The sequence below is a fragment of the Martes martes genome (genome assembly GCF_963455335.1).
Source record: "Martes martes genome assembly, chromosome: 3".
NCBI lineage: Eukaryota > Metazoa > Chordata > Mammalia > Carnivora > Mustelidae > Martes > Martes martes.
The window spans coordinates 72,846,499-72,869,897 of NC_137890.1; the positions used below are offsets into that span (position 1 = coordinate 72,846,499).

The window sequence follows — 23,399 nt, forward strand, 5'->3', positions numbered from 1 at the left end:
GGTTGCCTGTTGCTCATGGTTCTTCTGGACCTGCCGTGTGAATCCTAATCTGCCTGAAATTTAGCTTTATTAAAAACATTCAGCCAGTTTATTTTTTTGAATGTTTCCCCTAACTTTTTGCTGAGATCTTGACCATAATTGTTTTTTTCTCTGGCTCACACTGAATCCTTTTTGCTGTGAAATTGCTTGCTTAAGTTCCTTATCACTGAGGTTCTCTTAACATCTTCCCAAAGACAAGGCCTGCTGGGTTGGATTGCTAAACTGAGCATATAGCTAAAAATCCTCTTGGTTAAGTTCTCCCCATATACCCATCAGCACCTGGAACACTTGCTCTCAGAATTTACATGTTAACTCTATGTTCCCTCTCTGTGTTGCCCAAACAGGGCATTTCTACAACCTACTAAATTCTATTTTACTGAGTCTTTTTTAAAAAATCCCACAATCATATTTTAAACACTAAGGGATAGGCTTCTGATAAGAACATAAGGTTTAAAAAAAAATAAAGAATACAAGGTTTATCACTCCCAAACAGAGATGAAATAGCTTGCAGAAGATCACACAGGAAATGAGATGGTGGAATTGAGATTCTAATCCAGATCTGGCGCAAAGGCAAAGAGGATGGTCCTTGAATCACAGCAGGCTTTCTTCTGTGGATGGCTATGTCAGCAGGTGAAGGGGGCTGTGTGGGATTCAGGAAAAGCTCCAGAACAGGAGACCTTGGTAATGCAACTGGAGGGCATCATTTCACCACCTCACAATTGAAACTGTTTTAAAATAGCACACACCTAGTTGTTTATTATGACTCCAAACTGTTCATTTTGACACTGTTCAAAGTGCTTTACCAATATTAGCTCATTTCTCTGTGTTCATTAATATCTTTCTGAAGCCAACACCGTGCAGCTAAGTATTTTATAAACTGCTAGTGTAGTTCCAAGACAGTTTCATATCCAGTAGCTGGCAGTGAGCCCCAATTACTGACCAAGGACACTGTGTGTGGAGGGTGGAGGAGGGAGGGGATTCCAAGGTGTGGAGAAGACTCAGAGGCCATGAATACTGTGCTGTCATTTTTTTGTGCTTTTTGTTTTGTTGTATGTGTTTGTTATTCACAAAGTTAGAAGGAGGCTGGTAGGATTGATCTGTGACTCGCTCACGTCTCCCATGGTACAGATTACTGGATCTCTATAGGTCGTAGTTCTTGTGTGGGGTTTTTGCAGCAAAGAGAGACAACAAAGAGGCAGCTTGTGCAGTGAGCACTGTGGGATTCAGTTCTAAAGTTTCTGCCATCTAGGGGAGAGTAACTCTGGAAGTAAGCCGCTTTGACTAGCCAGCCGGTCAGGTGTGCTTGTGACACAGGCCGATTCAGCCTTCACGGCCCTTCCTGACAAGGGGCAAGAGTAAGTTATTTATTAAAAACAAAGGAATAGCAATAATAAAATAATCCAATGACAAAGAAGTGAAGATTTACTTAAAAAAAAAAAAAGAACTTTTGAAGTGCCTCCCAGATGTTTTATCTCAGGAAAAGGACCGAGTTCGGTGTCAGCTCCCTGGGGCTCGCCGCTCTGGGCAGCACTGCTGAGCCTGCGGCACTGGCCCAGACCCGCGCGGTCCCGGCTGTCAGAGGACCCGAGGATGCGGTCGCGCCGCAGGCTCCGATTGGCGGAAAAATGGCAACAAGAGGGCGGAGCCGAAGCGAAGGCGCTGGGAGTAGCCGCCCGCCGGGGGAACCCCAGGTCTGGGAGCCGGGCACGGACACGCCCCGCCCCCCGCCCCGCCCCGGCCACCGCCTTGGGCCTGCTGCCCCGCCGCGCCGCGCTCCCATTGGTACCCGGCGGTTGAAGCGCGCGATTGGACGGGGGCTGCCAGGGCCGCGGGGCGGGAGCGAGGGGCGGGGGCCAGGCGCGCGGCTGATGAAACCCGGCGCCGGAGCCCGCCCGCTCTCCACGCTCCATTCAGTCGGCGCGGGCAGGTGTGAGCCGCGGGTCAACTGCCGGGCGGGGCGCGAGGCCAGCCGGCATCAGCTAACCGCAGCCCCAGCTCCCTCGCTGCACGCCGCGCCTCCGTCCGAGCGGCCGTCCTCCCAGCGGCGCGTGCCGAGCCCCTCGGCGGACTAACCCGCATCCTGCCACCCGCCGCCCGCCCGCCGCCTCGGTGAGTGCCTGGCCCCCGCCGGCGTCAGGGCAGCTGCTCGGCTCTGGGTCACCTTGGAGGGGCTCCCGGCGCCGCGTGGGGCCGCGGGAGGGCGGCGCGGGGAGCGGCGTGGGTCCGGCGCCGGGGGTGCTGGCATCCTCCGGGGTGGGCAAGGGCAGGACGGGCGCGGGGCTGTGCGCGCGGGGCCGGTGCCCATGCGGCTGTCTCCTCCACCGGAGTCCATTTTGGTTCCCTGAAGGCGCGCGGCGTGGTGCATGATGCAACACCGAGTGAGTAAGCGTGGACGACCTGGCGCCGCCGTGATGCCCGCCGCGCGCGCCCGCCAGCTACCCCGCGCCGGGACCGTCCGGGTGGTCGCGGTGGGCAGGGGGCGGGAGTGGCAGAAGCAGCGGGTACGCGGGCCCGGCCGGGAGGCATCCGGAGGCCTGCCCTTACATGGCGCGGAGCAGAGCACCCCGCCCCGCCACGAGGTCCGCGATGTGTCATCGTCGTGGTGGGAGCCCGCCCTGTGGCCGGGGGGGTGGTCCCGCGGCAGGTGGCCGGCCTGGGGACAGCGGTGCACCCCCGCACCCTGCCTGCGGCGCCCACCTCTCTTCCCTAGAAATCGGGTCGAGCCCCGGCCCGCCTACACCTCTTGTCTGAGTTTCCAGGGTGATTTCGGGGAAGTTCCCCCCCCCCCTCGGTGGGCTTCCTTGTGACCCGATTTGACACGTGAAGGCTGAGTTTTTCAAGCCTTCCAGATGGTTTGGAGGGAGAGGAAGTTCTTCCGGCTTAATAAAGACAACCTTTTCCCAGGGTGTTCCTTTCTGCGTGGTAGAAAACTTCCCAAACTGGGCAGGTCGAGCAGGCATTCTAAACCCGTGTGTACACAGAGCAGCCCTTGTGCTTAGTACTACTACGGGGTGCTATTTTAGCCCCTTCCCCTTTTCAGTGGGTGTGGGAACCAGAGACCGGTGGTGTTTGACTGGTGAGATTAGGGTAGTAGAGACGTATGCCTCCAGGAAGAAAACTGCACCTCCCAATACACGTGGTGGGGCTCTCCTAGGGAAGAAACCTAGACTTGTGTTCTATTCCAGGTGTAGTTATGGGAGGAGAGGGTTGGGATTTCAGTCCCTGGTATATTTCCTTAAAAATGTCTCTTTAAAATTTGGTCAGCGGAGAACTGTTTGTTGGCTTGTGGCTGATTTTTCTAATTGTCTTTAACTTGAATTATAATTTACTTGGGAGTTGATAGTAACATTTCTTGCCCTTTATATTTGGTTCAGATAGTAGTAAACCATGATACATTTATTCCCCTGATATTTTTAGTTGGTCTCGGTGGAAATTATCATTATTTTTATATGAACACACCCTTCTGTCATTAAAACAAAAGGTCTTATTTAAGCCACACAATCAAAATAGAAGTTAGGGGACAAAGTCAACAATGGATTAACATAGTTTTCAAAGGTTTAGCATATTACAATCATGTTAATCATTATAGATAAATTTAAAGAGTGTCGAAGGAGTTCTAAGCAAATAGGACAAAACTTAATAGAGATCAGAAATATACGCAGTTGGTTGAATCTGGATTTGGGCCAAAAGCGTGCTCTTATCTTTATAATTATTTGCTGTAGAAGGAAAAAGCCTTGGAAGGCAAGATTGCCAACCCTGGGGAGCTTGTATTCTAAGACACATGTTAATTATATTTGGTATAAGTACATGTTTATTGATTGTTCTAGTCTGGAGTTTTTTTTCTACTAAGATCAGTAAAAATATGTAATTATGTTGGAGGGCCCAGTATTATGTCTAATTGGATTAATCCTTTTTTATTATTAACCATATATTTGGAGGTATTGGTTTATTAATCCTATGGAGGAATTTGAAATAAGAATAAGTAATGGAGAGAAACATTTTCCTATATCCCAGATGCATCTTATAGCTGTTTATCATTTTAGCTGGTTCAGGTCCAAGCAGGACCTGTGGATGGGACCCTAGTGTTTTTCTGTATGATTGGTCTCTTCACGCCTGGGGCCCATCTCTATCACTGCCCTCTTCCAGTTGAGGGCAGATCGCATGAACCATGAGGACTTTGCTTTTACTTTGGAAGAGCTGGAGAACCCTCAGAGGATTACTTTAAATGCTGCATGGAGATTATGTGGAGGTGTGGGAAGTGGGCAGGCATAGAAGCAGGGAGACATGTAACTTAAGTCTGGAATAAAATCCATCTCCAGGTTGTATGTGCACAAGAGAGAGTGGCCATATGTCATTTCCTTGAGCGGCGATGGCTTGGCTGGGGTGGTAGTGGTAGAGATGGGGCGGGGGGTTGAGTTCTACTCCACCTGTAGACTTAACTACTTGTTCCAACTGTAGATTTTAAAGGGAGACTCAGCAGGCTTGGCCTGGGGAGTCCACGTGAGGTGTGAAACAGGTCAAATATGATTCCAAGAAGTAGAGCTGCCATATGGTATTAACGAGATGGGAACGTGGAAGAATGAGATGTTGGGAATGACTCTTCTGAAAGTCACAACTGACTTTTTTTTAGACATTTCTGTTCTCAAGGCTGAACTCGATCTGTCTGCTCAGGGGCCCCTCTCAGGTGCATGACTGCCTTGTAGCCACCTGCCCCAGTATGGTGGCTTCCTTTTTCACCTAGCTGTCTTGCTTCCTCACACTTAATGTAGGGATCTCTTGGTGCTTGCAGACTCCCTGTGCCCCCCTGCCACCTTCCAGTAAGCACCTTGGCTGTGGGTTTGTCCCATGGCCAGGATGGGGACCCTCTGCCGCATGAGGTATACCTCCTTTTTCATTCTTAGGCTTTCAGGGCACCTGCTTCCAGGGGTTTCTTGTGCCTTGGGGCAGTGGCATTGGTTCCCAGGCCAAGGTTGTATCCATCACAAGGATTCAGATCTCTTCCAGCCACAGAATAGAGGTGTACCATCTCTCATGGCAAATTAACAGCCCTGTAGTACACTTGAGGGATATCTCTCTCCTCTTTCTCCATAATCTTTCTCCCCCGACTCCAAAGCAGCTTTGAAAAGAACCATCCCTGCAGTTGTTCATACTGCATCAGAATCTGTCATGGGAGGTTTAGTGCATTTGCCACCTGTGAGTCAGAAGAACAGGCGACAGATTGGTAAAACAGTTTGGTGGACTGCTAACTATGTTCATCCCACTCGAAAGGCATTCCTTCAGATCTATGGCATTGGCAGAGCTGTGAGGAAGGCTGGTTACTTTACCCTTGGTCCGGAGTCCTTCCTTCTAGGGACACTGGCTCTAGGAAAGACATTTCTGGACACTGGAATAGATTCTGGCACAGGGTTGACCCATTCTGCCACACCCAGTCTTTCCTTTGGCTTTTCCCCTCTGTTGATTGTCAGTAAGGGTTCAGACTGCCAGATGGTACATTTGGTGACCAAATGGCGTGAACGAGTTCAAGTCATGTGTGGTTAGGGGCCTTTCCAGCTTCAGTGCAGGCTGAGGTGAGGTGCCTTGAGAGGAAGGAGGCTGCTTTGGGGAGCTGAGGACAAGTAGTAGGCATGCTGGGAACAGCGCCCCTGTAGGCTTCTGGTGTCTGGCTTGGCCACTCTGTGGGCAGCCCACCAGAGTGGCGTTCAGAGTCTCAACCCCGTGGACTCGCTCCATCCATAGATGGGGGAAGCCTTCTCTCTCAGCCTCTGGATAGCGAAGCTCACAAACTATGAATTCCATAGTATTCTTTGGATGAGTAAACGTACCGGAATCAATATTGAGAATTCTTTAATGAAGTAAGTTCTTTCTGTTACCAGTCTACTGTTCTGACTACAGCAACCAGAAATCAAGCTCAGGGAAGCCTTCAAAGGCTGCTGCCAGGGGAACGTATCCGAAGGTGGAAGAGAGGATGTCCCACAGCTTCCCTGGGCTGTGCGTATTTCTCTGTCCTCTCTCCCTTTCTCCCAAGTGGATCGTGAGCTTGTTCTTCCCTTTTCTGGAGGCACAGAGGGCATGGACAGCTTTGTTTCCTTAACATCCTGTATTTCTCCTCTAGTGCTTTCTCTGGAATGTTTGTTCAGATCGCTTGACTGTGAGAACGAACACATCCTTTCCCATTTGTGCAGGAGTGGGTCCTACCCTCTCAGTGCTCCATGTGTCACGAATTCTCTATTGTAGCGACCAGCTCACAGTACTGACTCTGGGCTGCAGAGGAGTGGCCTCTGCTCAGCATGGCCAGCCTGAGTTCTCCAGGGATCATGGGCTGTGGGGGTCACAGGAGAGGCCAGGGCCCCTCGTGCAGAAGGGGCTGGGTCCCTGAGTGGGGTCTACTGACAGGGTAAGTGCCTTTTCTAATGTAGTTCTCACATGTAACTTCTTCGCCATATTGTTTGCCTAATAATCAGCTTCTCCTGCCTATTTTACAGGATTGAGAGGATTTAAGTGAGGTATAATCTATGTTATGTTCTTGACACAGCTTCTGGCACATATCAACAGCTTAAAATAAGTGTTAACTATTGTACTGGAAAGAAAACTCAGTTCTTTGGTTTAGGTGTGGAGGAAATAATTCTTGTAACAAGTTTGTTTTGCTCTCCCATTCTGCCAAGGGGTTAAAATATAGTCCCTTTTCCTTGGAATTAGATTGCTGGGGGTGGATGGAGTGCCAAGGTGTTGGGGGGACATTGAGCCTCTGAGGCATCTGCTGATCCAGGTCCAGGATCAGTGAATGTGACCTTAGTTCCTGTACCATTGTCCCCTCTAGCTCTTGGGGGCTCTCTTCACCACTTACCTTTTACAGTTGGGGCCACGGGGAGCATTCTGCAGTCTTTTTGCCACAATGGTAAAGGGAGACATGAGGGGAAGAACCGTAGTCTCTGGGCCTATGCTGGCTCTGACTGCCTTGATGACCTTGAAGCCTTAAACTCTTTGGGGATCAGGGACCTCCCTGGGTGTGTGGGGAGTCAGATTCCTTTCGGTCTCAGATCCATACATTTTGGGTTTAGCCACTCCTCTGGAAAGCTGAGCTCATGGCTCCATTCCTAGTGCTTGCTTGTCAATGTGTGTCTGTGTGCGTGAGCATATAACACTGAGAAAGTGTGTGTGTGTGTGTGTGTGTGTGTGTGTTTGGGGGGCTTATCTGCCCTCATCATAGTCATCCTGACATATTTTGTCCAAATTACCCTGAGGGCTTTGGGTATAGAAACCAAAGCCAAACACTTCCACCTCTGTTTTCCGCCTTATTTCATCCCTTTCCTGGAGGTGACAACAGAAGGTCCCCTAGGGCCTTGGGGTAGGGGTGCTGGGCACCTCCCCTGGGGCAGCAGTGGGAAGGCAAGGGAGCAAATCCACTCTTACCCACACTTCCTGTTGCTTCCTTACAGTGTTTTAACTGTTGTCTTTCTATCTTTAGGTCTCTTGGAAGTGTATCTTCTTATCGGTCTATGAAGTGCCATTAGCCAGAGTCTATTGCATCAAATAGGAAGGAAGGGAGAGGCCCGGGGCTGGGTATGATCAGTACTCACCAGTGCTTACTGAGTGCTCACTGTGTGCTTGGCAGTTCACGTGTTCGGGTAATCCTCACAGCTGCCCAGTAAGGTTGTCAATACCGTTTTGAGTGACGTGAAGCAGAAGCTCTGAGAAGTGACGCAAGTTGCCCGTAGGTATGCACTTGGGCAGTAAGTGGCAGAGTGAGGACTTGAACCCTAGGGGCCTGGCTCCGAGTCCTGACCATCAGTGTGCCTTGGGTGTGTGGGTGGCAGCCTGTGCTGGGTGTCCGCCTCCTCTGGGACTGTGTCCTGGCATGCCATGTGCAGCGGGTAGTGCCCGGCCGGATATACAGTGTGCACACTCGCTGCTGCTCGGCCCCTCACCCCCCTTGCTTCTGAGTGAGCCCTGGAGCCACGCCGCTGGATAGCACCCTGCTTTCTTTCCGTTCCTGCCAGCCTGGAACGCAGCGCAGAGCTTTAGTGCCCACAGACAGCCATGCAGGGCACCAGCCAGACCTGGAGCTGCTGGTGTGTGTGGTGGACACTGGCGGGGCAGCAGGCTTCCTGGGTCGCTGTCTGGCATCCTGGTCAGAGCGGAACTGGATGTGGTACTTGCTGCCCAGGCCACGGAGGAGCCCTGTTTCACTCCTGCATGTCGGGCCATCTGGGCTCCGGGAGAGCCCTCTGCAGGACGTCCTGCGGGAACTGGGAACTTCACAGGGGGGCAGTCAGCCTTCTTCTGGGGACCACGTCTTGACTGCTGACTTCCCTAGTGTGCTGCGGTGGGCTGCCCCAGCCAGGGTAGCAGTCAGGGCCCTCAAGCAGGCAGGTGGAGCAGGGACAACTTTCTTACTTCTCCTGCCTTTCTCCTCCTTTTCTCCTGGGCTATTCCTGCCTTGTTTGCAAACATTGCAAACTTAAAGAAAAGTGGCAGGAGCAGTGCAAGGAGCTTCAGTCTACCCTTTTCTCAAATTCACCCCAGTAGTTGTATTTTGCTCCTTCTACCCTTTCTGTGTAGGTCTCTACGGCTCTGTCAGTCTGTCTGTACACACCCATATGTGTTTTTTTCCTGAATGATTTGAGAGGAAGCTGAAGACATCATGCCCTTTTATTTACCCCTACAGACTTCAGTGTGTATTTCCTAAGAATAAGGATGTTCTCTTGCATAACCAGAGTATATACCCAAATGAGGAAGTTGAACATTGATTCACATTATTATCTAGTCCACGGTCCGTATTCGACTTCCAGTTGTCCAAATAATGTCCTTTATGGCCATATATATGCAAAAATATAATTTTTGTGTGTTGGGGAGGGGATCTTTCAAAGGAACTATGGTCTAAATTTCTATCTCATAAGCCTCTTTAAGAAAAAATGTTTCTGAAAATTTGAATGCTCATTGTGAAAAATTTGGAAACTACAGAAAAATGAGAGAAGGGGAGAATAAAAATAATGTGTAATTCCAGCATGGAGGTTTAGCGCCAGGCTGGGTGAAGGGCTTGCGGCAAGGTAGGTGTGGACGACTTTTGCACAGGGTGACCTGGTCACCCAGACCTACACCCCAGACACTCAGGGCAGGAGCCCATGGTGTCCTTGGGCTCTGGGGAGGAGCAGGCTCCCTGTCTGGAGCGGAGGGGAGCGTTTATCCTGCTCCTGCCCACCTCTTGGGTGGTTGCCCACCTGAGCAGGTGAACTTAACCACCTCGGGGTAGGGGAGGGTGGAGATCATTAGTGAATACCCAGAACTTGTTCAAGACATGAAAAGAAATGTTGCATGTCCTCTCTTGTCCAGTATATACCCCTGACTTCCTAGACCTAGCAGAGGGGGAGGATGGGCATGGACTTCAATCCAGAGAAATGGTGCTACCCTCTTGGCAAATACCTTGCGGTTATTTAATGTGCTTGTTAGGCTTGCCTCTTGTTGAACCTCTTGGGCCTCTACGAGCGGGCCAGTGGAGAAATAGGAGGTGAAATTCTAAATTGTGAATTTTGCTCTTTGTCTGTGACTGTGCTCCCCAGAAGTTCCTGGGGAAGGTTTCAAAACTTTTCTATGAAGTGTGGATCTTGCTCCTGCATTTCATTTATCCAGGCTGCCCTCTTTGTCATCACGAGCGATAACTGAAAGGGGCTCACTTCTTTGGGGCCTGGAAGGGGTCTTCACTGAGTAAATCTGGGCTCTGGAATGGTTTTGTTCCAAGAAACTGCTATCGGCTTGTCCATGGCTCCCCCTCCTTTTGTACCTCAGTTTCCCTGAGCTGTAAACCTACATTATGTGTGAAAAAGGGCGTCTGCAGGGCGGGATCAAAAGCCTCAAGTATTTTTCCATGTGTTTATTTTTTCTTCTCCTGCACCAGACCCTCTCCTTGAAGGAGCTGGCCTTGAGAGTGACAGGGTGGGCAGCCGCCCAGACAGTGGACACCCTGCTGAGGCCACGGAACTCCTAACCTGGATGGGCCAGGACCAGAGAGCTGCTCTTCAAAGAAACCCTTTGAAGTGCAAACATTTCCTTTCCTGAAAAGAAGGGAAATTGAAATGAAAACCTATTGTTCTGTGCAGACAATGTTCTCTTGGATCAAAGAGAGAGTGAGGCTTATAAAGGGAGATTCACAAATTAGACCTTAATGTGGTGCATGGTGAAGAAGGTGTGACTGCATTGGTGTCCACTGCCCATGCTCTATGAGTTGGTAAGATTGTGTTTTCCTCCCCTACCTAAGATCCTAAATCTAGGTTTTTCATGCTGTATTTAACTATGTCTCTTGTTTGTGCTTTTGTGTTGTGGTAAGCATTTAGAAATGTCTTTTCGTAAATTGACACCATCCAGGATGGAATATTATGTAGCCAATGAAAATGGCATTTTCTTTTTCTTTTCCTTTTTTTTTCTTTTTTAAAGGTTCACTTTTTTATTTTAGGGGGGCTGAAGGGCAGAGGGTGAGGGAGACAATACCTAGCAGACTCCCCGCCGAGCATAGAGCCTGAGGTGGAACTCGATCCCACAACCCCAAGATCACGACCGCAAGCTCCAAGAGTTAGACGCTTAACGGACCAAGCCACCCAGGTGCCCCGAAAATGGCATTTTCAAAGAATACTTGATCTTATGGGAAAAACTTTGCTGTTAAAAGTGAAAGTAAGGTCTGGATGCAGTATTCTGTGTTCAGTATTATATTATCTGAGATATATATTTGCACAGAAAGGAAACACTGTTAAAATTGGACTTTGGTTTGTTCACTGATCTGTGTGTAGCACTTAAAATAGTGTTCAACAAGTCCTTGTTGAATGAATATTTACATAATTAGTAAAATAATTTTTTTTACTTTTATTTATTTATTTTTTTTAGAGAGAGCGTGTGCACTTGGAAGGAGGGGCACGGGGAGAGGGAGAGGGAGAATCTTAAGCAGGCTCCATGTTCAGTATGGAACCTGACTTGGGGCTCCATCTCACAACCTTGAGATCAGGACATAGGCCAAAATCAAGAGTCAGACACTTAACCGACTGAGCCACCCAAGCGCCCCAATAAAACAGAATTTTAAAGGCGGAAGTTTTTGGATTAAATAGTAACATTTAGGCAGGTGGAAAGAACAATAAATTATTTTAAGTTTCTGTTGTACTGCTGCCCTGACATCTCAATTTGGGGTTTATTTTGTTTTTCGGTACAAATATGTTCCACATTTTGTACTTTGGTACAAATCATACTGTGAATGAGTGACTTTGACATTTCTAGTTTTGGAATAATCGTCTCCTGTTGAAATTAGACTATCAGAATGTTAAAGTTTTTCCTGGTTTGGTAAAATCGTATGTTTTCATATACTCTGTAGCCGATGTACCATTGGAGCAGCTTATCCTGTCCTGTTGTTTTTGCCTGGTTTGTCCAGGATGTCTTATCTTTGAGTATTAATATTACCATGAGACATTGGATGTACATTGTCCTGGTTTTGTTTAAAAGTTCTTTAAAAAATGCAGCATCTTACCTTTACCTGCAATGTAAGTTAGCTTTGAAAATGGCCCTAGCGTTGGTGGATTTTTGCAGGGCGGGTGAATGGTGCAGCCACCTGTACCTGGCCTAGGTGAGATCATTTCATTCCTGTCGGAAGGACACAGGTTCTTAGTTTTCAGAGCTGCATTGGTAGCCTTTCCACCGTGCTGTTCACACAGGGTTCTGGAAGCCTGGTCTTTGGGAAGGCTTCCTTGGGGCTGTTTGGGATAAACTGGTGGCATCCACACACTGGTTCTCCTGTGGGTGGCAGCTTTCAGACTCCTGCGGCTTCAGTCCACAATAACAAATCAGTTTACACCGTGATCGAGTACACACATCGGGGCACACCATGTCTAGAGATTAAAATGAAAGTTTTCATGAAGCATCCCTCATTGTTGTACCTGCCATGCATCCTGATAATTTTCCTTTTCTATTGCATGTTTAAAAAAAAAAAAAAAAAAAACTCCTGCTGGCAACTTGCAGTTTGCAAACTCTGTTAGGCTTGGGCATGCTAACCTGCAAACCCGCCTGCACACCGCCCCTCCCCCCCCCACCCCGCCTTGGTGGCCTGAGTTTCAGGTTTGCTGGGCTGGGGAATGGGAGGAATTATCTGTTCAGGCCAGTTTGGACAAAGGCATTCGGGGCGTAGAGGTTTCCTTTCATGGTGATTTGAGGGTTTCTAACTGAAGTGGATATTCTTTTTGGTGATGATTCCCAAGAAGGTGAACAGGGACACAGGGCAAGACGTGTGAGTTCCCAGTGTGGTTTCCTGCTGATGCAAACAGTGGGTTCTGTCTTTTGCTCCCCTCACGTGCTGGTGCTTTTGAAATTGCCCTGGTCAGGCTATGTGTGGTTTTTTCAGAGACGGCCTGAACATTTGTTAATTTCAGCACTTTGAAAAGTCTTTTTTGAGTATATTTTATTTATTGTGATTTGAAGAAGAACCTATCTGAATGATAAGCCTTTCAGAGTTAAAGATTTATAGAAAGATGAGGGAGAAAAGATACTCTAATAGAAATACTGATTTTTGGACTTTCAAGTCTGATGGATTAAAACTGAACAAAGTATTGAATATATAATATTAGTAATAGCGGTCATATCGTTAAATAGTTTGCCTTGAAAACTTTGAATGGATTTTACATAAACTTAAATCTTGCTTGAGAGTTGTTTCAATTTTTTTTTTTTTTTGGTTAGAAAATAAATATTTTTAGGTAAGAAGTCTGTGTATATTATTCTTCTTATTTATTTATTTATTTGGGGGAGTTAGTAAGGGGCAGAGTGAGAGAATCTCAAGCAGACTCCCCGCTCAGTATGGAGCCCCATTTAGGGCTCAGTCCCAGGACCTATGAAATCACGGCCTGAGCCAAAACCAAGAATTAGATGCTTAACTAACTGAGCCACCAAGGTGCCCCTGTGTATATAATTCTTAAAACAATTGTAAATCAAGGGAATTGATTCTGTGAACTAGAGCACAGTAACAGAACAGAATCAGAACGAGATAAGTTGCCCGCTTTGTTGAAACATTGTACAAAAGTCTGTCCTTGTTTCTTATAAACTTCTCTTATTTATTATGCTTCTCAATAATAATAAATTTATTGTAAGAATTCAGAATATTTAGTTTATAGTCTTTCAAAAATTCATCTGTAAGAAATATTACTACTGCTACTGATACTATTAGGGAAGAATCCTCATGAACTTGATTTTATGCTCTTATATATGTTAATATTATGTGATGTAGGGGATAATCTGTAATTGTAATTGCATAACACATCCCTTGTAAATCTATAACCCCAATTTGTAGCAGCTGGTTTTGTTAAAAAAGAAAAAAACAAAGCACTTTTGTCAGGAGACATTTCTTTCTTTCTAGAGGGCAATCTTGGGTGATATTTGGCAAGAACATTCATTAATTCTTTGAGTAGTCTGAATTAACTGGAAAGAATGTCTCACTAGTCTCAGAGTTGGATACAGTTGGAATTTTGGTAATTATTGGGTGTCGTTCGTGACCGGATTCAGTCCTAATTACTGAAAGACTCTCTCAGGTCTGTGGGCTGATGAGTCAGGCAAGGGAATTGCCACCCTGGATTTCTTGGGTGATTTTGAGTGAGGGCAAGAGGCTGGGGAGGAGAACGTACTCTGCACAAAGACATTCCTGTTGCTTCTGGTTGGCTGTTAACTGTATTGCCTTGACAATCTGCAAGGGAGTTCTTGCTGAATCACCTCAGAGAGTCTTTGGGCTGGTGGGAGGTTTGGAGCCTCTTAGGGGTGTTGGCTCCCCAGCAGGGGTCTCTTTCAAGTAAGGTGTGTGACTGTGTGCATGGAGGAAATACCATTTGCCCTGGAGAGATGGTGGGAGCAAGGATAGAGAGAAGGGGGGTGATCCCTCCATCCTGATGCTTTGTGGGAACAAGCAGCACTGCCCCAAGTTCAAATGAGTAACGACTCAGAAACCATTGTTCTCTCTCTTTCTAGAATTGCTCTTGCCACTAGACAGAGGCTGCTCTTGAGCTAACAGGATTTTATGGCTCACTTTATTCTGTGTGCAGGCATGGATATAGGCTCCTCTAAAATTCTGTGGCCTGAAACCATAGTCCTGCTAGGTCTAGACATCACAGGAGGCCCGCACTTACAGATGTACTTGTATTCTAATCAGATCAAAACTTAAACCTAGGGACGAGACTAACCGTGTCATATTTTGTAGCGCACAAAGCAAGAGACTTCAACTGTATTGTGTATGTTGGATGGATTTTGCAGTATGTCCCTTACTTATTACTTTTATTCTTCTGTCACTGTCTAGAAATCATGGAGGTAGGCACACAACGTGGATTAGGCAGATGTAATAGGGCAGGTGTTAAGGAGAGAGCAAAGGGATGCATTTCAATAAGTATGTAAGTTAAATAACTCGCATAATGAAATAGTGCCTTTCGTAGCCTGAGGTCAAACTTCAGGAGGCTCTAAACTACCTAGACCAGTACACACGCACACAGATCCTTCCCTGGGGATCTCCCTGAAATGCAGATCTGATTCAGCAGGTCTAGGGTGGGCATTTCTAACTGACTCGTGGGACCTCTTGGACGAGCAGGCATGTGCCCGCTGCTAGAGCCTGGAACTAATCAAGGAGACGTAATCCCGAAGACAGTACCTGGGCTCATTTGTCTTTGTGGCTCCAGTACCTGGGGGCAGTCCTTGGTATTGAGTAGACGCTCAAAAGGTAACCTTTTCAAGAGCTCTAGCAGTTGTTGTCCCAGAGCCCACAGGCTTCAGGGCCCCTAGGATGGGAAGGGTGTGGGGGCCCACTGGTATACTCATTTCTGACCAGCCTGATTATCTGTTTACAGCCAACTGCAGATAGGAAGTGGTAAGTCAGATCGTAGAGGTGGGGCTTCTAACCCTGGAGAGAAGTGATAGCTGGGGCCCTAGCAGTAGGAAGGCAGCAGAACAACATGAAAGGAGATGCAAGAAGTAAATAACCAGTGTGGTTTGGGACATTTTAGCACAGCGGCCCCCAGCCCTTCCCATTTCAGGATGTCTATGTGCACAGTCAGTTTCCCTGTCTGAGAACTGGGGAAAGTTACAGTCCCTCACACCGTAGACTGTTGTTGAGGATTAAATACACCAAGTGAGTTGAGACTGTTGCCTGGTATTCAATAAATGTGAGCTATATATTTTATATCAGGGTTGATATAGAAAGGGTTAATACTCAGCCATCAGGGAGGTTTCTGCCGAGTGAGAAATCCGGTTCCAGAGGCTGCACATACATGTGTTATTACTTGGCTGGTAAAGGAGTTAGGTGTAAATTAACATGTGAAGCGATTCCTCCAGAAGGCTGGGGAGTGGTGCAGTGGGCTCAGGAGAGGTTCCTGCTTGTTCTCTCTTAGTCAGGAAATTCTTCATGCAAGAGATGAATGTCAGGAACTTTCTAATTAAGGGGCAGGGGGAGATGTGCCAAGGGATGGGGCATGGCGGTGCCAGAGTGGGTATGGGAGGCGAGGTTCCACAGCCTCTGCTCAGAAGATACTGAACCAGGATGCCACTTAGCAAAGGAGGGCATGCATTTGGGTGGATGCTTAGGTATTTAATCTTGCATTTTCTTGTGGTTGGTTCAGAGCATTTGCAGAGATGGATGGCTGAAGGTCAAAGGGGTGCTCAGGCATAGATCCCATCCACCTCCCAGAGGCACTAGGCTTAGCCAAGGGGAGAGACTTGCCTTTGAATAGTCGGGAAAGAACTTGGCTGCTTTTGATAGCCATTCAGTTAGAGGCTCTGTGCCTAGTACACATATTGGCATTGGGGCATTTAAAGTTTAAGAAAGAAGGCAAGGCAGAACAGTTTCTTAAAATGCTTTGATATAGTCCTGTTCCTCCATGTTTCACTGCAAGTGCTGTGAGAATGTCCAGAAGTCCTCCAAAGTCCTTGATCTGAATGGTATTCTTGCACCTGTTCACAGGGTGGAAAAAAGGGTTGGCGGGGGGTGGAGAAGCCACGGGAATGTTATTAAATTAAGTGTGTATAATATTTTTGCTGTGTTTCCTGGGTTCCTTAATTCACATGCTTATGAGAAGTGTTTCTGTCAAACGGCATATAGAGACATCCTTTACATTTTTCTATGAAATTTGACACTTGACATCACTTCTGTAAACACTTGTGAGCCATGACTGGACCTTCTTGGGAGCTCTGGGGATGGCGGTGGTGATGGTGGGGCAGGGTGTGGGGTTGGGGACTGACCCATGCCCTGTACTCCATGCCCTTTGGTAGTTTCTGCCTCTTGCCTTCCATATGTGTTGCCTTTATGATATCCTATGATGGTCTCTTTTCTTTGGGACAATCAGGTTTTATTTATGGCACCTCCTACAGGAATGTGGAGGGTGGTTTGCGATCAGCCTTTTTACACTTTTCAGTCTCAAGAAACCTGCACATTCTTTATTTGTCTCACCAACAGTAAGATGAGCAACTTACGTTGGGTGAAACTTTGCAGTCTGGTCTGTGAATAATCACTTTGCTTTTTAGCACTCGTCATGTTGGCAGAGATAGGTCTCTAGTTAAGCAGAGTGGCCAGGTAAGGAAATGAAGGCATGTTCTAAGGTGTAAAAAAATCCCTTGTAAAGTAGAAGGTACAAGTTCCACTCTTCATGCACGTCTGTGTATTGTCTGAACACAAGGGGTAACTTCTGGAGTAGGGGATGTTTTTATGAACGTGCAAGGAAGTCATATGTGGTAGAGGGGCAGCCGGGGCCCTCAACACAGCCTGGGGAAAGGTGGTTAGCTCCTGGAGTCCTTTGTCCTTTGTTGCCTAGACACAAGGTCCTCCTTGGAACTCATCACATCATCCTCTCCAAGTACCCACTGGTTTGCGCTCCCCCGTCAGCTAGACAAGGCCTAGGAGTCTGGAGACCTCCATGCCACTAGCCTAGCCATGGACTAGTGTGATTCTGGGCAAGACTGAGAACTCAGGACCCCATTTTCTGCTTTTGAATTTAGAAGAGATTGGGTTAGGATACTGTCTTTGGGGGTTCCCAGTCCTTAGCAGGAAGTTGGTGACATTGCACAATTATGGAGCCACTAACGAGCTCCACGTGGCTTGATGTCTATACTATAAAAGTGGTGATCTGCTATAGCAGAAACAGAAGGCGTGGTGTTAGGTCGGTGCGAAGATCTTGACTCAGAAGGGTCACCTTGCCTGTATTAGCTCAGAAACGATGAGCCAGGCTACTAGTGCAGCCAGGGGAGCACAGTGGCTCCTGTAAAAAAAAAAAAAAAAAAGAAGTACCAGGTAATCAGCACCCACATGGTCCACCTGACTCCCACCGGTTCCCCTCGGGAATGCTCCAGAAGAACCGTGCTGGTCACAATTGTGTGTTTCCTAAGCTCATCTCTGGAAAGAGTGAGCAGTCCTGGACGCATGTTCATGGTCCCATGCTGGGCTGGTGGCTGTTTACCCGTAGACAAGGGCAAGAACTTCCTAGCAGGGGCGGTCAGTTGCTGGGGTCAGGCGCTTGGCAGCAGTGTCCGGTTGTGTGGGGCGTCTCCCGCGGAGGTTTTGGAATGTCGGGATAGGCCATGAGAAGCTTCAGTCCCAAAGGGTCTCACCAGGGAAGGAGCTTAAGAGAGGTGATTTTTCAAAGGACAGCCAGCCATACACATGAAGACAGACACAGGCCCCATCACGGGAGAAAGTAAGCAAGCTGGCCCATGTTAACCCGCCCAGCTTGAGTTGGGCATGGGCTCTCAGCAGCAGCAGCAGCGAGAGTGGCCCTCTGCTGGAAGCTGGGTTTCTGGAAAATGCTTGCCGGTGTTCTTGCTTCTGCTTCGCCTCTGCCTCCTCTGAGAGACCTGTTTCTCGGTGGAATGAAGAAAGGGGTCTGATAGAGAAGGGGTGGGTCCTTGCCTGCTACCAGGAACCGTGTGCAGAGAAAAGGGAATATGGGACTTTTTAAAGTTTGCGGCTTTTGACGGGTTGTGACAGAGAACCCGTGTGGGAAGTATTGAAGGGTCACTGCTTTGCCAGTGGTGGTGAATCTTCCCGGGGCATGGAGCGCCTGACTTCCAGGAGGAGGTGGCAGCTGAGAGCTGATGGTCCCAGCCTCACATTGGTCTCTGCTGGGAAGAAGCCTTCCCTTTGTCGCTGTTCCTCAGCCCTCGCTATGTCCTGGGGTAGACTAGCTTAGGGACAGACGGTGGGACACCTGGCTCCTTTCATGGGCTTAACTGCAAGGACCCCCTTCTTAACGGCATTCTGCCCAAGGTCCTTTAGATTCACCTTAGTGGATGCGATCCGGCTGATGACGGAGCTTTCTCAGTTAGATGTGCAGATGTGTGTGTATAAAAATAACACACCGGTGGATTGAACAGCGTACACTCAGCTGTGCCACCGAGTTCACATAAGGTTCAGAGGAGGACAAAGGATGGCAGATAGTCAAGTTTGCAAAAAAAGAAAAGACTTCACTTGTACAGCTGAAGTTCAGATGTCTTAAATATCTGCGCTCTGGACAGAAATCCGATAAGGGTTGTATTACAGAAGAAGGGAAATTTCTAGTCTGTAAGTCCCAAAGAAGGCTTTGCTTTTGTTTCAGAATGGAGGGGAGTTTATAATACGGTGTGCTGGAAGATTTGGGACTGCCCGATGTGGCAATGCCAAGGGAAGGGAGTTTGATCAGAGTCTGAAACTCCCCGCAGGCCACGGCCAAGTGAGCCGCAGATTCCTCAGCCAGCTCTGGAAGTTAGGTTGTCCCTTGTCCGGACTTCCAAATGTCCTAGATTACAAAGCAAATTGTGCTTTCTGCCTCTGGTAACAAATTGACAGAAGCAGAGGGAGTAGAGGCCAGAAGGGAAGTGGGATCAAGAAGAATGTCGTTATTGATAGTTGGATAGAGCCAGGGGTGTTTGGAGTTTATCACCAATCTTTTGAAAATGCTACCATGGGACATGCCTGCTCACAAAGCAAGGTTTGTGGCCAAAGACAGGACTCTTGGCCGGAGTACACCAAGTCTGACTGAGATGTTATTTCTTACGTTCTTGGCTCTCCAGAGCTGGGCTGCATGGCATTTCGGACAGGAGCAGGACAAACTCGGGGCCTAGGATGCCCATCTGAGTTGTCTTATTTACATTCTATGGTCCTTATAAAGTGAGTTGCAGCCGCAAGATGGACACAACCCCCTCTTGGAACTGAATTCCTGCAGATTCCCCAGCCCTATCTGGGTGTTCACTTCCACCCTGTCCTCCCTTACCTGGGACCTGAGAGGGCCGTGCCCACACTGGCACAGCAGCCTTGCCCTGGTCCTCACCTCTCCGGCCGCTCTGTGTCTTCGGTACCCGCTCCCACCCCCAGTGCAGTGCTCATAACTGGCTCGTGCATTTGGCTGCAAACGTGGGAGCCCACTGAGTGAGTCTCCCTGCTCCGGCTGACCCTGACTGAGCTGGGTGGGAGTATGGAGTTAAGAGCTGGAGTCCGGCCAGATCGCTGGCCAGAGCTATGGAGAAAGCTCGGGATGCCATCAGGAGCAGTTCCCACTGGAGGGAAGGTGGCCTCAGAGAAGAGGCACAGGAAAGGGGAGCCTTCAGCCCCATCTGACTGTCAAGTTCGCTGCCCCTTTAACCAAAGCAGACCCATATGTTATGTATAGAACTTTATTTGAATTCTAGAATTGACCTTGTGTTTCACTGTTGATAATTTTGTAAAGTTTCATACTGGCATTTAAATGTAGGTCATTAATTTAAAAGATCAGCAATGGACATGACAAGACAGGGCTAAGGCCTCCTCCAACTTAGAGCTACCTGGATGGACTTTGGTGCCAGACAGGCCTGGGTTTTAGCTCTGGCTCCAGTGCTGACCGTGCACGGGGACCTGCTCCAAGCCTTGCTCTCCTTTGTTCAGGGAGACGCAGGCTTTCAGGGCATCGGAGAACCCAGGGAGCGGCTGACCGGTGCTCTCGGCTTGCAGCTACATCCTTAGCAGTCAGGCAGTGGATGTCCCCAGTTTTCTGTTTACCTTCTAGTGGTGGTGGGGATGGTGCATTTGTTGTCCAGAAACGCACACCACAATATTTGCTCCTCCTCCAGGGTTCCTCAGCCGATGAAAGGTAAGAACCATCAGTGCAGGTCCGGCGGACAGCCCCGAACATCTCAGCTCCCTAGCAGCTTGGGTATTCTACAGTGCCACAAAGGATACACATGAAGTCGTGTTGGCGTCAGCCTTTGGAAAGCGGGGAGAGTTGGGATGCTAAGAAACATGTCGGTTACATTAGCTAGTTCCTAGCTGTGAGAAAACTGGTCAGTCTTATGAATCTGAGGTAGCTGATGGTTCTTTCTACCTGTAGAATGCATTTTATTTCTTGCCTCTGCCCGTCTCATGAGTTGATGCTCTTATTCACAGAAGCAACAGGCAACATTAAGCATTAATGACGTTTCTTGTAGGTTAATAGTAGAAGGTATATCTTCAGCTCTGCATAAGGAGCTGTGGGGCCTTTTTCTGGAAGTTGCAAGGCAGGCAGATGGCTCCTCCATGTCAGGACAGAGATCTTCCCTTTGGACCACTTTGAAAAAATTAGTACTAAGAACATAGACTCCATTTGGAATTTAAACCTTTCAGGCATTGGTATGAAAAACCTTTGATTTTAATTTGCACATAAACTCCTTTTCAGCTTAAGCCTTTTAACTCTGTCATAAAATACCTAGAAGTCTAGCGGAGGCATAGAGTGTTTGTTTTATGCCAAGAATTAGCATATCCATAAGCTAAATACAGCTTTCACTTTGTCCAGGCACGAGTTTGTTTGTAAGTTCTAAATTTGGGGCCTTGTAGCAGAGTGGAAAGTTCCACAGTAGCAAAGCAAATAAAGGGTTGGTTCTTTTTAAAAATTCCAAATATACTGTGGACTTCTCCTAAGTTAGAAGAAGTATACAGTACTCTTTATAAAAATATATGTCCCCCCCCCCCTTTTTTTTTTCTCTTTCTGAAGTTTATTGTTTTGTTAAGGCGTCCCTGGGATTTCTTCCAGCACAGATCAAGGGAAATTGGTGCAGGGTTGAAAATACTTTTATGTTTAAATAAGAAAATCGTGTTGTTCTTAGATGTTTGTTTGATTAAGCACTCCCATAACTAAGGAACAGTTACAACAGTTACATAAAGGGGCATAGGAAAAAAATGGCATTCTGAGCTAGATTCACTTTAGTTTGGAGGTGGTGGCCTTTCTTCTCTGCTTTATTCATGTGAATCTTAACATGTGCTTCATCAGGCGGTGTTGCAGGTATTTTTGTTTGTTTGGTTTAGGTTCTGCCCAGACACTTGTGATTCCTACCACAAACAATCCTCCACTGACAAACTAAAGAGCAAAGACTATTAGCTCCTGTGGTGATGGCCGCAGAGTGTTAAGATTCACCCCAGGCTTGTGTTTTCAATAATCATATGAGATTTCAAATTTTTAAAACAAACCTTCGAGAAGCGTAGAATCCATTCATCCATTGAGCAGATATTGCTTGTGTGTGGAAGGTGCCAGCCCTGTGTTACCAAAGTGCTTGCCCCTTATGGGGCGGAACTCCTGGGGTTCTCTGCAGATACCACAGATATGCAAGCAATTGGCTGAGAACCCTGTTTTGTTTTGTTTTTTAAATATCTGATAAATGGATTTTTAAAATTTTTTATTATTTTTAAATTTTATTTTAATTTTCAGTGTTCTGAGATTCATTGTTAGAACCCTGTTTTTTTAATGATGAAACCAAGGAGAGTAAATGCCGTGCTCTCCCCACCAACTTTGATCTGAAAACTAAGCTCTTACTACTGTCCTAAAACTGCTCACAGTTGCCTCTCTTTCTAAGGTGATTCAGTGATCTGTCATCATTCCTCACCCCCATTGTCTCTTGGAAATAGTTAATATGGTTGGTTGTTCCCTTTTCCTGCAGATGCTCTCCTTTTCTGGGTCTGTGGCAGGAGGCTCCCTCTAGACCGCGTGTGAGAGGGAGTCACCACTCAGCTGCTGGGACTAGGGAAGAGCCTTTGTGGAGAGGCAGTCTGTGGACATTGGGGCTGATGGCTGTGGGCAAGGAGGGCATGTGGTGGGCAAGGAGGGCATGTGGTGGGGCTGAGGTGATCAGGCCTGAGCACCAAGCTAGGGTTATCAGATTTCGCAAATGGAAGTACTGGATGCCCCATTAAATTTAAGTTATAGATCAGCAATGGTTGCTTTTCTAGCATAACTTTTTTTTTTTTCTCTAAGAAAAGTATTTTTTGGCATGCTTGGGTCACAATTGTGGTACATTGGAAAGATACTTACACTAAAGATTTATTCTTTGCGTGAAATTCAGATTCATTAGGTTTCCTATATTTGGTCTGGTAGCTCTCTGCCAAGCTAGCACGAAGACCTTCCGTGTCGTGGCTCCTGGCACCTTCGAAGGGTGAGGGTGTGGCCAGTCAGGAGGCACATGGAGCCACACTCCTTACTTCAGAGAGCCCATCTGCTTGTGGACTTTTCCTAGAGTTGCTCTCTTCCTCTCCACTCCCTTCTTAGTCTCCCAGAATGCAAATGTTCCCCACAGTCTCTTACCCGCCTTGCTTTCTCCCAGGGAGCTCTGTCCCGTGAGCACGCCCCTTTCTCTGGGAAGCCCCATCCGGAGCCGCCATGTCAGACTGTCACGCGCCCAGCTGCTCGTGGGCAGGCCTGGGGGCTCTGCTGGACACACTGTTTTGATCTGAGGATATTTTGACTATGTGAATATACATGTTTTCTTAGCAATATCGTCACAGATAAATTGTTGATGAAACTATTTCCCTGAGTGAATTTCAGTTTTAAGTCAGTTAAGTTTTTTTGGAGCACCACTTAAATTTTGTATTTTTTCCTGAAAGCGCTCTCATCAGGGTAGATTATTTTCCATTTACATTTTCAGGAAAGGTCTTCTGCATCTGTCAGCCATTCTCTGTGGCCGACTCTACTCAGTGTAGCTTCTGCTGCTGTGTGTTCTGTGCCTCATGTTCCTTCCAAGTCTGATTTTATCCTGGATCACATTTTGCAGAGTTGGGATTTTCATACTGAGTTGTCCTCTGTTGGTTGTGTGTATGAGTTAATTGTCTCTAGATGGTCCGTTTGGTCTACCATGTTGCTGATTCTCTTCTTTCATAGGCTTCTAGCCCGTCGGTGTATTACGAACGGACGCAGAGAGAGATTGGTGGGCTCAAACAGTCAGGACCTCGGTACCTCGGGCTGGCCTCACTCTCGCCTCAGTCCCGGTGCTTCCAATCCCAGACTTAGGATTCGCCTCCCAAATGTGTTTTTCTTGACATCACTTCTTAAGGAATCCTCTGTGTCCCTGTCAAGTGGGCTTGAGGTTTTAGAGTTCACTTTGACTTGCTGTCATCCCCTGCCTCTAAT

The 23,399-nt window shown here is 47.6% G+C and overlaps 1 protein-coding gene across 1 annotated transcript in view; it reads left to right on the forward strand.

Annotated features, from left to right (window-relative positions):
* Positions 1-1,936: 1,936 nt before the first annotated feature.
* The window catches only part of SLC7A1 (solute carrier family 7 member 1), a 74,817-nt gene continuing 53,354 nt past the window's right edge, over positions 1,937-23,399 (forward strand). Inside the window, exon 1 of the mRNA XM_080799761.1 lies at positions 1,937-2,148. The gene's annotated coding sequence lies outside the window, so the exon portion shown is untranslated. The remainder of the gene's footprint in view (positions 2,149-23,399) is intronic.